The sequence below is a fragment of the Lithobates pipiens genome, unplaced genomic scaffold (genome assembly GCF_037356315.1).
Source record: "Lithobates pipiens isolate NorthernLeopardFrog02 unplaced genomic scaffold, aLitPip1_a1.2 Scaffold_13, whole genome shotgun sequence".
In the NCBI taxonomy this organism is placed as follows: domain Eukaryota; kingdom Metazoa; phylum Chordata; class Amphibia; order Anura; family Ranidae; genus Lithobates; species Lithobates pipiens.
The window spans coordinates 274,329,282-274,346,161 of NW_027507718.1; the positions used below are offsets into that span (position 1 = coordinate 274,329,282).

The window sequence follows — 16,880 nt, forward strand, 5'->3', positions numbered from 1 at the left end:
CACCAGTCATCTCTCACAGTCGGAGGCGCAGGCACAACATTATGACGTCACGTCTGGTAATCATGGGATTGTGAATTTTTTTTTCGCTCATGCTTTCCAGCCTGGAGGAGAGCTGTGGGGTGTTATTCTCCCCCCCCCCCCCCGCATCTCTCCATAAAGAGCTGTCACAACAGATTTCCATTACAAGGGATATTTACATTCCTTGTAATAAGAATAAAAGTGATCAAAATAAAGCGGAGGTAAACACAAAAATGGAACCTCCACTTTTTGGAATCCTCCCCCCTCCGGTGTCACATTTGGCCCCATTCAAAAGGGGGGTGCAGATACCTGTATAAAACCCACCCACTTCCAGGCATAGACTCCCGCTGGAGTCTTCGCCTCTTCCCGTCCTGCCCAGTGGCTCGCGCATGAGCAGTAAGATGGCGGCAGCGCCTGAGAGCCGAGCGTCAGATCAGCTTCGGGTGCCGACATCGCAGGTGCCCTGTGTCCAGATTTTAAAAGTCAGCAGCTGCAGTATTTGTAGCCGACTAAATTATATTAAAAATTAAAAAAAAAAAAAAAATTCAGCGGACCTCCGCTTCATGGAAAAAAAAAAAAAATTTAAACGCTCCTGTCCCCGGTAGTTTGCGCTCAGTAGCAAAAGCAAGTCTAGCCCACATATGTAAACACTGAAATCAAGCATCGCCGTGTGCGTTAGAGCGTGTGCAACAATTCTAGCACCAGACCCCCCTCTAACTCTAAACCGGTAACCTATAAAAATTTTCAAAGTGTGGCCTATGGAGATTTTTAAGTACCGAAGTTTGGCGACATTCCACGAGTGTGCGCCATTTTAAATCATGACATGTTAGGTATCCATTTACTTGACGTAACATCTTTCATATTATAAACAAAAAAATAAATAGGGCTAACTTTACTTTTATTTTTTAACCACTTAAGGACCGCCGCATGGCAATGTACGTCGGCGCAATGGCACCGACAGACACAAGTACGTGCTTGCCTTTCAGCGGGTGGGGTGGGGGGGGGGGGGGGGGTCAGATCGGACTCCCTCCCGCTGGAAGCCGGAGGTCCGTTTCACTTCAGGAACGATCCGGGATGAGGGGGATGGCTGTTGGTTTATGGCCATCCCCACTCGATCGCTCCTGGCGAATGAGAAGCTTCCCCCGCTGTGTATTGTAAACACAGGCAGGGAGGAAGTGATGTCATTCTCCTTGGGGCGGTCTTTTTGACCGGACTGCGAGGAGAACACAGAAAGTAAGTGCACCAAACACTACACTGACATGTAGGTACACAAATCCCCCCCCCCCCCCCCCCAGTCACAGTGTCACCGATTGCAGTGATCATTTATTTACTGATCACTGCATTTAGTGTCAGTTGTGACAGTAAAAACTGTCAGGGCAGTTAGTGTTAGGTCCAGGGTAGCCCCCTACACACCCAATAAAGGTTTAACCCCCTGATTGCCCCTAGAGTTAACCCTTTCACCCCCTTTTGCCAGTGTCACTAAGCAATCGTTTTTCTGATCGCTGCATTAGTGTCACTGGTGCCGCTAGGTAGCTAGTTATATTTTAGGTTCACCGCCAGGGACCCCCATATACTACCTAATAAAGATTTTAACCCCCCCCCCCCCCCCCCGATTGCCGCTAGTTAACCCTTTTACCAGTGATCACCGTATAAGTGTTACGGGTGACTGGTTAGTTTGCTTTTTATAGCATCAGGGCACCCACCATTACCCAATAAAGGTTTAACACCCTGATCACCCGGCGGGTGATATCAATTAGGTTTTAGGGTCAGGGTCTGCGTCGCCCCAGGCAGCGCTAGGTTAGTGCCAGTACTGCTAACACCCATGCGCAAAGTATAAACCTCCCGTAGTGGTATAGAATCTGAACAGATCAATATCTGATCAGATCTATACTAGCGTCCTCAGAAGTTTAGGGTTCCAAAAAAAAAACGCATTGTTAGCGGGATCAGCCCAGATACCTGCTAGCACCTGCATTTTGCCCCTCCGCCCAGCCCACCCAAGTGCAGTATCGATCGATCACTGTCACTTACAAAACACTAAACACATAACTGCAGCGTTTGCAGTCAGGCCTGATCCCTGCGATCGCTAACAGTTTTTTTTTGTAGCGTTTTATATTTAAATCTTGAAGGCAGTGCTTGGTTTTCGGGGTCCTGTACGTAGCTAGGCTCCCAAAAAGTCCCCCACATGTGGTATCCCCGTACTCGGGAGAAGCAGCAGAATTTATTTTGGGGTGTAATTTCCACTTATGCCCATAGCATGTGTGAGCAATATATCAATTAGTGACAACTTAGTGCAAAAAAATAAAATAGAAAAATTGTAATAATATTCCTGCAACTTGCGGCAAAATATAAAATATTTCATGGACTCAACATGCCTCTCAGTAAATAGCTTGGGGTGTCCACTTTCCAAAATGGGGTCATGGGGGGGGGGGGGGGGGGGTTTGTGCCATTTTGGCATTTTATGGCCTTCGAAACTGATAGGTAGTGAGGAGTGAAATCAAAAATTTGCACCCTTAAAAATCCTGAAGGCAGTGATTGGTTTTGGGGGTGCCGTACGCGGCTAGACTCCCAAAAAGTCCCACATATGTGGTATCCCCATATTCAGGAGAAGCAGCAGAATATATTTTGGGGTGCAATTCCACATACAACTATGGCATGTGTGAGCAATATATCATATCATTTAGTGACAACGTTTGTAAACTTTTTTTGTGTCATTATTCAATCACTTGGGACAAAAAAAATAATATTCAATGGGCTCAACATGCCCCTCAGCAATTTCCTTGGGGTGTCTACTTTCCAAAATGGGGTTATTGGGGGGGGGGTTGTACTGCCCTGCCATTTTAGCACCTCAAGAAATGAGATAGGCAGTCATAAATTAAAAGCTGTGTAAATTCCAGAAAACGTACTCTAGTTTGTAGATGCTATAACTTTTGCGCAAACCAATATACACTTATTGACTTTTTTTTTTTACTAAAGACATGTGGCTGAATACATTTTGGCCTAAATGTATGACTAAAATTGAGTTTATTCGATTTTTCTTACAACAAAAAGTAGAAAAATTTTCGCTCTAAATTTTCGGTCTTTTTCCATTTATATCGCAAAAAATAAAAATTGCAGAGGCGATCAAATACCATCAAAAGAAAGCTCCATTTGTGGGAAGAAAAGGACGCGAATTTAGTTTGGGTACAACATTGCATTACCCCACAATTACCAGTTAAAGCAGTGCGAAATTGTAAAAAGACCTGTGGTCCTTAGGCTGACAATTGGTCCGGGGCTGAAGTGGTTAATTCATGAAAAAAGTTTGAAAATTTGCGCAAATACCGTGCAAGATAAAAAATTGCAATCACTGCCCTTATTCCCTAGGGTGTCTGCAAAAAAAATGGATGATTTTTACATGCAAGACATAAGTGCCAGAGTAGGCCCGGTATTGAAGGGATTAAAAAATATTCATGGTGTAAGAGTGGCTGTACACCTGTTAACCACTTTCAGACCGGACCATTTTGCTGGCTTAAGACTTTTTGCGATTTGGCACTGCGTTGCTTTAACAATTGTGCGGTCGTGCGACATGGCTTCCAAACAAAGTTGATGTCCTTTTTTCCCCCCGCCCCTACAGTTTTTTGGTGGTATTTGATCACCTCTGGTTTTTACTTTTTTATAGCACAAAAGTATTTTTTTAACTTTTTGCTATAATAAATATCCCCCAAAAATATATAAAAACAAATAAAAACTTTCCTCAGTTTAGGCCAATATGTATTCTACACATTTTTGGTAAAAAAATAAAAATCACAGTAAGCAATTGATTGGTGCAAAAGTTAGTGTACAAAATAGAGGATAGTTTTATGGCATTTTTATTCGTTTTCTTACTAGTAATGGCTGCGATCGGTGATTTTTTATTGTGACTGCGATAATATGGTGGACACATGGGACATTTGACACAATTTTTGGGACCATTGTCATTATACAGCAATCAGTGCTATACAAATGCACCGATTCCTGTGTAAATGACACTGGCAGTGAAGGGGTTAACCAGGAGGTGGCAGTGTAGGGATTAAGTGTGTCCTAGGGGCGTGTTTCTGTGGGGGGCATCTGTTTTACAGATCACTGCTCCAATCACAGGGAGCAGAGATCAGTGTCACTTGTTGCTAGGCAGAACGGGGAGATGCTGTTTACTTCAGCATCTCGCCCCATTCTTCCTCCCCGTGAGACAATCGCGGGTATCCCGACGGCGATGGAGTCCGCGAGACCCGCGGTCGGACTCACGGGGGTCCCTACCAGCACACGATGGCACAGCGGCAAATTCAAAGGGACATACCTGTACAGGGTGTACAACCACTTTAAAAAAGTATTACTAAACTAATATGAAAATAGTTCAGCCATTTTGCTTCAGATGACAAACTTTCAGATGTGAACAGGGGCCATTGAAATGAATGGGATTCGTCTTGTTGGGCGATTTTAGAGCTGAGGCTTACAGCAGGAAAAAAAAAAAAAAAGCTCAAACACCTAGGTGTGAACAGAGTCTTAAGGATAATGTCCAGTGTGGGCCAGGTGCGATTCAAATGCAATTTAACCACTTTCAGACCGGACCATTTTGCTGGTAAATGACCAGAGGTCTTTTTACAATTTGGCACTGCGCTGCTTTAACTGGTAATTGCGCGGTCATGCAATGTTGTACCCAAACAAATTTTGCGTCCTTTTCTTCCCACAAATAGAGCTTTCTTTTGATGGTATTTGATTGCCTCTGCGATTTTTATTTTTTGCGATATAAACGTAAAAAGACCGCAAATTTTGAAAAAAAAATGATATTTTCTACTTTGTTATTAGAAAAATCCAATAAACTAAATTTTAGTCATACATTTAGGCCAAAATGTATTCAGCCACATGTCTTTGGTAAAAAAAAAGTCAATAACTGTATATTTATTGGTTTGCGCAAAAGTTGTCACATCTACAAACTAAGGTACGTTTTCTGCAATTTACGCAGCTTTTAGTTTACGACTTCATTTCGTGAGGTGCTAAAATGGCAGGGCAGTACAAAACCCCCCCAAATGACCCCATTTTGGAAAGTAGACCCCCTAAGGAAATTGATAAGTGGCATGTTGAGCCCATTGAATATTTTATTTTTTTGCCTCAAGCGATTGAATAATGACAAAAAAAAAAAAAATTTTTACACAAAGTTGTCACTAATTGATATATTGCTCACACATGCTATGGGCATATGTGAAATGACACCCCAAAATAAATTCTGCTGCTTCTCCTGAGTACGGGGATACCACATGTGTGGGATTTTTTGGGAGCCTAGCCGCGTATGGGGCCCCGAAAACCAAGCACCGCCTTCAGGCTTTCTAAGGGCGTAAATTTTTGATTTCACTTCTCACTACCTATTACAGTTTTGAAGGCCATAAAATGCCAAGATGGCACAAAACCTCCACAAATGACCCCATTTTAGAAAGTAGACACCCCAAGCTATTTGCTGAGAGGCATGTTGAGTCCATGGAATATTTTATATTTTGCCACAAGTTGCGGGAAAATTACAAACTTTTTTTTTTTTTTTTTTCACAAAGTTGTCACTAAATGATATATTGCTCACGCATGCCATGGGCATATGTGAAATGACACCCCAAAATAAATTCTGCTGCTTCTCCTGAGTACGGGGATACCACGTGTGGGGCTTTTTGGGAGCCTAGTCGCGTACGGGGCCCCCGAAAACCAAGCACCGCCTTCAGGCTTTCTAAGGGCGTTACAGTTTTGAAGGCCATAAAATGCCAAGATGGCACAAACACCCCCCAAATGACCCCATTTTGGAAAGTAGACACCCCTAAATTTAGGGGTACACTAGTGAGACTAGGTAATAAATAGCGGGTGCCCTGAAACTATAAAAAAAATAACTAACCAACCAGCGTCACCTGTAACCGTTATATGGTGATCACTGGTGAAAGGGTTAACTAGGGGGCAATCAGGGGGGCTTTATGCGGTAGTATATGGGGGTCCCTAGCGCTATAAAAAGCTGCGGCGAACCTAAATACCTACCTGCCTAACTAGCGTCACCTGTGACACTAATACAGCGATCAGAAAAACGATCGCTTATTAGGCTGGGTTCACACTGGAGCGATGCAGGAACGCCACAAATCCGCGGCGGGTTCCCGCATCGCATGCCTCCCGGCGGCAGTTCACACTGCCCTATGCGAACTGCTGGGAGTGTCAGTGAAATGTTAATGACACCCCCAGATCAGTTCGCATATCGCAATGCGATCTGCAAACTCGGATCGCATGTGTGAACACCCATGCGATCCGATTCTGCTGCGGACCAAAAAAAGGGTCCCGTGCGAATTTGCGGCGGGTGCGGCACGAATTCAGCCATACTATCTGTATGGCTGAACTCGAAGCGCACAGAGATCGGATGTGATTTGCACTGCAGTGCGAATCACATCCGTTCTCATAAACCGCTGCAATGTGAACCCAGCCTTAGTGACACTGGCGACGGGGGGTGATCACGGGGTTAAACCTTTATTGGGGGGGTTAGGGGGGCACATTAGAACTAAAGGGGGCTAACCCTAACTGCCCTAACAGTTATTACAGTCACAAATGACACCAATGCAAAAAAAAAAAAAATGCAATTGGTGTCACTGTGACTGGGGGGGCAGGGGTAATTGGGGGGGTGTGAGTGTGCCTGGCATGTTCTACTGTACGTGTGGTGTGTTGGTGCAACTCACCGATCCTCTCTCCTCGGTGCCGGAACAAAAAATACCGACACGGAGGAGAGATCACATCACTTCCTCTCCTGTGAGGAGAGGAAGTGATGTCACGGAGCATTTTCATTCGTCGGGAGCGATCGCGAGGGGGTGGCCATGAATGAATGGCCGCCCCCTCATCCCGGATCGCTCCCGAACGAATGCCGACCGCCGCAGGCACCGGGGGGGTGGCCCCCCACCCGCGGGAAGGCAGGGACTTATATATACGCCCATATGCCTGCCCGTGCCATTCTGCCGACGTATATCGTCGTTCGGCGGTCGGCAAGTGGTTAAATACAGCTGCAATTCTCTGGAAATCAGCTCAAAAAAGGCACTATAGCCTGCTAGAAATAGCGCTGGAATGGGCTAATCTTTGAACACCTATGCATTTCCTAGATTTTAAGCTCCAACGAGCAGGGCCCTCAGAATCCTGTATTGAATTGTAGCTGTACTGTCTGTCCTTATGTTGTAAAGCGCTGCGCAAACTGTTGCCGCTATTGATACAAATTGCATTGCACAAAACGAGCACAGGAGCCTTTTTAAAAACACTTTGCGTTCAGACTGTCATGCAATTCCATGCATTCTGGAACGCAACAAATTTGCATTAGTGTGAACCATTTGTGCATTTTTGCTGTGGTTTGCATTTAACCACTTCAGCTTTGAAAGGTTTCATCCCCTTCCTGACGAGGCCATTTTTGCAATACGGCACTGCATTACTTTAACTGACAATTGTGCGGTCGTGTTACTGTAACCAAATAAAATTGATGTCCTTTTTTTACATACATTTCGTCTGAAAAATCGCCAAGTCTTTTTTTCTTTGAATAAATGCAGTGTGCACACAATTTGTAAGAACATCTGACATTCCGAAGCTTCCCTCTAACCATTTTGCACATTTTATTTATAATGCGATTCTGTACTTGCCAAAATATGCTGAAGAAAACTACCCTCCACTGAGTCTGGCTGCAACCATTTTAACTGTGGGCAGCTAAAGCTGCTAGCCTGTTCACTTCCTGGATTTACAGAGGCCCACCTCCAGCTCTGCAGCTCTCATCCCCTCCCGGCAAACTCAGGAGTTAGAGCAGTGCATGATCATAAGCCTAGGCTTTATACCAGACAAGAAAAAGGAAGTGGGCTAGAATATAAAAGGTATTTACTGGCAGAAAAAAAAATATTTTACTATCCAAAAAAGGGAAGAAAAAAAAAAATCACAGAAGATCCAATAGATGGAAAGTTGGCAAGAAATGACTGAAGGTCTGCTTTAACCACTTAAGCCCCGGACCATTTTTTTTTGTCAAAGACCAGATCACTTTTAGTGATTTGGTTCTGCGTTGCTTTAACTGACAATTGCGCAGTCGTGCGGCGTGGCTCCCAAACAATTGACTCTTGAACCCCCAAACATTTCTCAGACACCTTGAAGAGGGCAGTCGTTGCAATACGCCGTTAAACCGTATTTGCGCCGCAGTCTCAGAAAAGCAGTTTTTTTGGGAAAAAAAATACACTTTTTATTCAAGAAACAGTAAAGTTAGAGAAATGTTTTATATTGTTAAAGATAATGTTACATCGAGTAAATTGATACCCAACATATCATGCTTCAAAATAGTGCCATTCATGGAATAGCAACAAACCGACACAAACAAAAAAAAAAAAAAAAAAAAATAATTCTACCGATTACCAGTTTTGAGTTACATGGGAGGTATAGTGCCATTATAATTGCTCTCACTCCAACGATTGCGACGATACCTCACAGGTGTGGGTTGAACAGTCTTCATATGCGGGCGTGACTTACATATGCGTTTGCTTCTGCATGCAAGCTCGGCTATTTTTACACTTTTTTTTTTTTAAGACAATTAAAAATTGGGTCACTTTTATTCCCGTTACAAGGAATGTAAAAATCCCTTGTAATAGAAAAAAATTGTAATGACAGGACCTCTTAAAATGTGAGATATGGGGTCAAAGACCTCAGATCTCAACACTAAAATGCAATAAAAAAATTAAACATCTTTTACAAAAAAAAAAAATCCCTTTTAAGGCCACTGGGCGGAAGTGACATTTGACGTTGCTTCCACCCTCCAATGCTATGGAGCCGAGTGGGGGCCACCTTTCCCTCAATTGGCTCAAGGCTGTTGAGGGGAAAAAACACAATGGTCTCTGCCCCTACCGGCGGCTGCTGTAAGCAGTGGAGATGACCGGAGCCAAGGCGGGGCGGTGGGCCCCTCTTCCGCCCCCCAATAAGTGATTTTGCACCGAATCTGCCGCAGAGACCGCTTATCAGAAAGCAGACTGCCTGCTGAAGAGGAAACTGGGGTTATGGCAACTAGCTGCTGCCATAACAATGGTATTCCTCTTCAAACAGCCGACGTATAACGATGGCAGGCAGTCGGCAAGCGGTTAACTAAATTATACACTACACTTTAAAACTGTTAATCAAAACCATAATCGGCCAACTAATCGATTCTGAAAATAACCGTTAGTTGCAGCCCGAATACACGTGAAAATAATTGGAGCCATACATTAACGGTTTATCGGAATATGAAAATAGCCAATGAACCAAAATGACACCAGCCATGGTCAAGGTAGACACTTCACACATTCACACAACAGAAATGTGCTTGATCACTACGGAAATGTGTACCTTGACCACTGCTGGTGTTAGTGTGATCCTGCACTTCCAGGTAAGGGTCCTTTTCACACATACAGACCCCGTTCAGTTCATGCTTTTCTTTTTTTAACATCCATTACCAATGCAAAAATGGATGAAAAACTGACCATTTGTCAGTTAACATTCATTAAAAAGGAGATGTTGACTGAATGCATTAATGGATGTATCCGTTTGTCAGTCACAGTTCTCTGTTCTGAAACCCCACCCCCCCGCTGGTGTCCTGGACTGTGGAGGGAGCGAAGGGGCAGTCGGCTCATCGGCTTGCTGAGCGGCAAAGCTGAGTGTCAGTCTAGGCACCTGGTGGCTCCCGACTTCCATTGTCGTGATGACGTGGTGCTTAGACCAACTTCTGTGTCATCAACCCACTCTGCTGAAAACAGATCCCAGGAGTGAGTGCACTTTTGTAATCCACAGAAGTACAGCCAAACAAGCTTTGGCTATACTTTAACCACTTAAGGACCGCCGCATGGCAATGTACGTCGGCACAATGGCACCGACAGGCACAAGCAAGTACATGCTCGCCTTCCAGCGGGTGGTGGGGGGGGGGGGGGGGGTCGAATCTGACCCCCTCCCGCCGGATGCCGCGGTCCGTTTCGCTTCAGGAGCGATCCGGGATGAGGGTTGGTTTCTGGCCATCCCCTCTCGATCGCTCCTGGCGAATGAGAAGCTTCCCCTGCTGTGTATTGTAAACACAGGCAGGAAGTGATGTCATTCTCCCCAGGGCGGTCTTTTTTACCGGACTGCGAGGAGAACAGAGAAAGTAAGTGCACCAAACACTACACTGACACGTAGGTACACATAGGCACACAAATCCCTCCCAGTCACAGTGTCACTGATTGCAGTGATCATTTATTTACTGATCACTGCATTTAGTGTCAGTTGTGACAGTAAAAACTGTCAGGGCAGTTAGTGTTAGGTCCAGGGTAGCCCCCTACACACCCAATAAAGGTTTAACACCCTGATTGCCCCTAAAGTTAACCCTTTCACCCCCTTTTGCCAGTGTCACTAAGCAATCGTTTTTCTGATCGCTGCATTAGTGTCACTGGTGCCGCTAGGTAGCTAGTTAGTTTTTTTAGGTTCACCGCCAGGTTTTTATAGCGCTAGGTACCCCGATATACTACTCAATAATGGTTTTAACCCCCTGATTGCCCCTAGTTAACCCTTTCACCAGCGATCAACGTATAAGTGCCACTGGTGACGCTGGTTAGCCAGTTATTTAGGTTCCCCGTCAGGTTTTTATATAGCGCCAGGGACCCCCCCATATAATACCTAATAAAGATTGTAACCCCCCCCCCCCCCGATTGCCCCTAGTTAACCCTTTCACCAGTGATCACCGTGTAAGTGTTACGGGTGACTCTGGTTAATTTGCTTTTTATAGCATCAGGGCACCCACCATTACCCAATAAAGGTTTAACCCCCTGATCACCCAGCAGGTGATATCAATTAGGTTTTAGGGTCAGGGTCTGCGTCGCCCCAGGCAGCGCTAGGTTAGTGCCAGTACCGCTAACACCCACACGCAAAGCATAAACCTCCCGTAGTGGTATAGAATCTGAACAGATCAATATCTGATCAGATCTATACTAGCATCCCCAGCAGTTTAGGGTTCCAAAAAAAAACGCATTGTTAGCGGGATCAGCCCAGATACCTGCTGGCACCTGCGTTTTGCCCCTCCACTCAAGTGCAGTATCAATCGATCACTGTCACTTACAAAAACACATAACTGCAGCGTTCGCAGTCAGGCTTGATGCCTGCGATCGCTAACAGTTTTTTTTGGTAGCGTTTTATATTTAAATCCTGAAGGCAGTACTTGGTTTTCGGGGTCCCGTACGTAGCTAGGCTCCCAAAAAGTCCCACATGTGGTATCCCCGTACTCGGAAGAAGCAGCAGAATTTATTTGGGGGTGTAATTTCACTTATGCCCATAGCATGTGTGAGCAATATATCATTTAGTGACAACTTTGTGCAAAAAAAAAATTGTAATATTCCTGCAACTTGTGGCAAAATATAAAATATTTCATGGACTCAACATGCCTCTCGGTAAATAGCTTGGGGTGTCTACTTTCCAAAGTGGGGTCATTTGGGGGGGGGGGGGGTTGTGTTATTTTATGGCCTTCGAAACTGATAGGTAGTGAGGAGTGAAATCAAAAATTTGCACCCTTAAAAATCCTGAAGGCAGTGATTGGTTTTCGAGGGGCCGTATGCGGCTAGACTCCCAAAAAGTCAAGTTACTCAATCACTTGAGAAAAAAAAAAAAATATTCAATTGACTCAACATGCCCCTCAGCAATTTCCTTGGGGTGTCTACTTTCCAAAATGGGGTCATTTGGTGGGGCGGGGGGGGGGGGGGGGGGGGGGGGGGGTTTGTACTGCCCTGCCATTTTAGCACCTCAATGAAATGATAGGCAGTCAAATTAAAAGCTGTGTAAATTCCAGAAGATGTACTCTAGTTTGTAGACGCTATAACTTTTGCGCAAACAAATAAATATACGCTTATTGACATTTTACTAAAGACATGTGGCTGAATAAATTTTGCCCTAAACGTATGACTAAAATTGAGTTTATTCGATTTTTCTTATAACAAAAAGTAGAAAATTTTGTTTGGGTACAACATTGCATGACCGTGCAATTAGCAGTGCAGAATTGTAAAAAGACCTCTGGTCCTTAGGCTGACAATTGGTCCCGGGGCTGAAGTGGTTAATATATCACTTTACTGTATATCAGCTTGTGGCTTAATCATAAATCTCCCCATCTTGGGATAAAAATAAAAAAATAAATAAATAAAAAAAGTGCCAAATTAGAAGCTGTCCCTGTGAACTCAGAAAACATTTGTGGAAGAAGTTTTAGTTTAACAATACAGAAGTCACAGCTGAGCAAAGGAGTACAAATGTATCATTTGTGAGAATGCCACCGCTAAAGCAACACCCCAAATGAGTTTGCTTTATATCCAAGATGTACAAAGGGGAGGTTGCAACCTGAGGTGTAAACGAAGCACCATGCAACACTTTCACAGAAACTACAACTTTAGAACAGACGTCAGTAAATAATTGAGAAATACTTTAGCACAGCCTGCAGATACTGATCAAAAGCAGGAAGCCACCATTACTGGATCTGTCATCGCTGTAAATGTAGATATCAAAAGATCAACAAGGGTACACGAGGGCAACAGCCCCTAAATCACACCTGTATGAAATTACATATCCCGCTATTAGAGCATCTGTAAAACATGTTTAAATGGGGCTTAATGAGTTCTAAAATACTGAATCTATAACACTGCATTAGAGGTAGGCTCGGTTCACACAGGGGCGACACGACTTCAGGACAACTTTGTGAGGCAACTTGGAGACGACTTGAACACGACTTTTAGACACAACCTGGGGCGACTTACAAGTCGCCCCAGGGCAGGCGACTTTTGCCGTGGCCAATCAGAGAATGAGCTCTGAAGGGGGAACTCGACACCAAATTTCTGAAAAAAAAATTTAGCGTGGGTTCCCCCTCCCAGAGCATACCAGGCCCTTAGGTCTGGTATGGATTCCAAGGGGAACCCCCTACGCCGAAAAAAACGGCGTGGGGGTCCCCCCCCCAGATCCATACCAGACCCTTATCCGAGCACGCTACCCGGCCGGCCAGGAAAGGGGGTGGGGACGAGTGGGCGCCCCCCCCCTCCTGAGCCGTACCAGGCCGCGTGCCCTCAACATGGGGGGGTGCCTTGGGGAGGGGGGGCGTGCGGCCCCCCACCCCAAAGCACCTTGTCCCCCTGTTGATGACGACAAGGGCCTCTTTCCCGACAACCCTGGCTGTTGGTTGTCAGGGTCTGCGGGCGGGGGGGCTTATCGGAATCCGGGAGCCCCCTTTAATAAGGGGGCCCCCGGATACCGGCCCCCCACCCTATGTGAATGAGTATGGGGTACAATGTACCCCTACCCATTCACCTGTAAAATAAAGTACAAAAAAACAACACACAAGATAAAATAGTTTATTGCACAGCTCCGGGGGTCTTCTCGTCTGACTCCTCCGCTATCTTCTAGCTCTTTTACTAGCGGAGGAGCCCGGCTTTCTTCCTCGCCGCCGCCCTCTTCTTCCGACTTTGGGGGTCTTGTCCCCCTCTTCGGTTCTTCTGCCAGGCCACCGCGCCTTCTTATAGCTCTTTTACAGGCGGTGGCCCGGTCTTCTGTCGCCGTCGCCTTCCGTTCTTCTCCTGGAGATGTTGACTCGACGCTCTCTCCGGCCGCAATGCCAGGGGCGCGCTGAGCGGCGACTTATATAGGGACAAGGGGCGGGGTCGTGGGTTGATGTCACATGGGTTGATGTCACATGGCGACAGTCCCAGCATCCTCTGGGACTGACATCGTAAGGGGGCAGAGTCACCATGTGACATCAACCCATGACCCCGCCCCTTGTCCCTATACAAGTCGCCGCGCAGCGCGCCCCTGGCATTGCGGCCGGAGAGAGCGTCGAGTCAACATCTCCAGGAGAAGAAGAACGGAAGGCGGCGGCGACAGAAGACCGGGCCACCGCCTGTAAAAGAGCTATAAGAAGGCGCGGTGGCCCGGCAGAAGAACCGAAGAGGGGGGACAAGACCCCCGAAGTCGGAAGAAGAGGGCGGCGGCGAGGAAGAAAGCCGGGCTCCTCCGCTAGTAAAAGAGCTACAAGATAGCGGATGAGTCCGGCGAGAAGACCCCCGGAGCTGTGCAATAAACGATTTTATCTTGTGTGTTGTGTTTTTTTTGTACTTTATTTTACAGGTGAATGGGTAGGGGTACATTGTACCCCATACTTATTCACATAGGGTGGGGGGCCGGATTCCGATAAGCCCCCCTCCCGCAGACCCCGACAACCAACGGCCAGGGTTGTCGGGAAGAGGCCCTTGTCCTCATCAACAGGGGGACAAGGTGCTTTGGGGTGGGGGGCCGCACCTCCCCCCCCCCCCCCATGTTGAGGGCACGCGGCCTGGTACGGCTCAGGAGGGGGGCCGCCCGCTCGTCCCCACCCCCTTTCCTGGCCGGCCGGGTGGCGTGCTCGGATAAGGGTCTGGTATGGATCTGGGGGGGACCCCCATGCCGTTTTTTTTCGGCGTAGGGGGTTCCCCTTGGAATCCATACCAGACCTAAGGGCCTGGTATGCTCTCGGAGGGGGGGGGGGCCACGCCAATTTTTTTTCAGAAATTTGGCGTGGAGTTCCCCCTTCAGAGCTAATAATTCTGTCAAAGTCGCCTCTGTACATACAGAGATCCGACGTGGAGGCGACCTCCATTGAAATCAATGGGTACAAGTCGCCTACAAGTCGGATTGAAGTAGTACAGGAACTTCTTTTTGAAGTCGGAGAGACTTCAGTAGCGTGCATTAAGACGGCTCTCATTCACTTACATTGATTTTTAAATGTTGTCCGACCTGAGGCGACTAGGGGCAACCTGAAGTCGGATGTGAGTCGCCCCTGTGTGAACCGAGCCGTAAGCCCTTAAAAAAAAAAAAAAACACACACACAAACAAAAAAACAAGAATTTAAATTCTTCAATATAAGCCCTAGAAAATCCTACATTTGAAAGCTGTAATTTATTGGTCATGGGGCTTTTGTATTCCTTCATTTATACTAAGTGATCTGGGCAGTAACACTTCCTTTTGCTAGGTACACACTGGAAGTTCTCATTAAAGCTAGCAGACTGACGAAAAAACTTCCACCCGATGCATAAAAAAAAGTGCACACAGAGTGACACACTAAAAAGGTGCAGACGGGTGTCTGATGTCCTCCCTAGGAAGGACCATACCCTGATCCCCCGGGGCGTTAGGCTCCTGACAGGGACTGAGGTACCAGACTCATCAAGTGGTCATCCAGCCGAAGCCGGACGACCTCCTTTCCCCGGGAGGTCTGCCGAAACAGAACCTCCTCCTAGGTACTATGGGGCTTCCCCGAAGGTAGGCCCCCCAATGGAGGGCGGACCAAGCCAGAAGGCCTATGTCCACCCTCCCACAAGACTTTCAGGATTGGTCTGAGGACCGACACCCTACTCATCAAAACGTGAAAGTGACACACAAACACAAATAAAATAAATAAATAGTGAGGAAAGGGATAGTGAAGGGGAGAGTGAAAATGTGACCATTGTGTAATACAATGGTCAGGCCCTCCGGCCAGGAATCAAAGATTCCTCTGGTCCTAGCCAAAAGGCCGGGCCATAGAGGCAGGTGTGAAAAAGCGTGTGGTCTGGTGACGTGACCTAGGTGCCAGTTATCAAAGTGCAAGCACAGTGAATATAAGGCACCCCTGGACTGCCACTCCAGGGGCACATCACCATGGGCTTTTCAACAGAAGCATCCCTGACCCCCCCCCAACCCAGACCACGACAGCCCCCACCCCAGCCAGAAAGGCATAGAGATCCAGGAGCTTGGTGAGACCCTTACCCATCAGGTCACACCCTCGCTCCCATCACTCCTACCCAATTACATTCGGGAAGTACTGGCCGTTCCCCCGGTGGGAGAAAGGGGAACAAACGTCCCCTCCCGAAAAACTGACCGGAGCTAAAGCTGCCACAATCCAAGCCAGAAGGCCAGGGTCCCCTCCCCTGGCTTCGTCCAGTGGTTCTCCATCCTCACCAGAAGGCTTCCCAACTGATAAGAACAGATACTACATTTGATCTTAGCCAAAAGGCCGAGAAGCGATAACGAAAAAGGAAAAGGTTGCCATACTTAATGTTAGTGCATAGATCTCCCATCTGTGCCATTGTGTTCCGACAGGGGGACCCCCCCTGCCAGAACACATTGATCAGGGCTTGGGGACACTGACTTTCAGCCATGATCAGAGACCGGCATGCCCATTTTACAGAAATCCGCTGTTTGCCCAACAGAAGCCAGTCTGTCTGCAGTACACATTGATCGAATGCCAACCAGTTTCTGTTGAACCAGCTGTCATATCTGCCTTTAAGATGTCGCCATACTGGAGGAAGCGGCAACAGAGACCGCTTTGAACAACAGCGCTGTTGGTTGGGGAGAAGGTAGCATAAGCTGCATTAGCAGATTTAGAGTGACTTGAGCACAACCGCTGCTCAGTCTACATCCTAAACATGGTGCCTGTGCACCTAGATGAAAACACGTGTGGCTGGATGTAATCCAGCCAATCAAGATGCCCAAAGACCCAGGTCTCATAATAACCTGGGAAGAAAATGCCAGCACCAGCAAGGGACCTCAGACACTGGTTCGTCAGAACACAGGTAGTTGCAGAATTTTGTCAAGCAAGTCTGCGTCTATAGAATTCCTGGCAATATTATATTGAGACGAATGAAGCACAGGAAAGAAATCCCTAGTTAACGGTAGTCAAGCCTTTTATTTTCCCTCAATTTAGATATACCAAATTACTAAAATGAGCTGCAGTGGCCAAAGTCCTAAATTTGTTTAATCTTTCATATGTCTAGCACTGTTAAAGCTATGGGCCTACGTAAACAGTTTTATTTAAAGGATAAGTTCACCTTCTGGAACAGGTTATACCCATAATCAGG

General features: G+C 46.5%; 1 protein-coding gene and 1 pseudogene across 2 annotated transcripts in view; both read right to left on the bottom strand.

The window, feature by feature from the left end:
- The window catches only part of UBE2D3 (ubiquitin conjugating enzyme E2 D3), a 103,534-nt gene that overhangs the window by 75,185 nt on the left and 11,469 nt on the right, over positions 1-16,880 (bottom strand). The window lies entirely within an intron of this gene.
- Positions 15,963-16,048, bottom strand: LOC143979953 (U2 spliceosomal RNA; annotated as a pseudogene).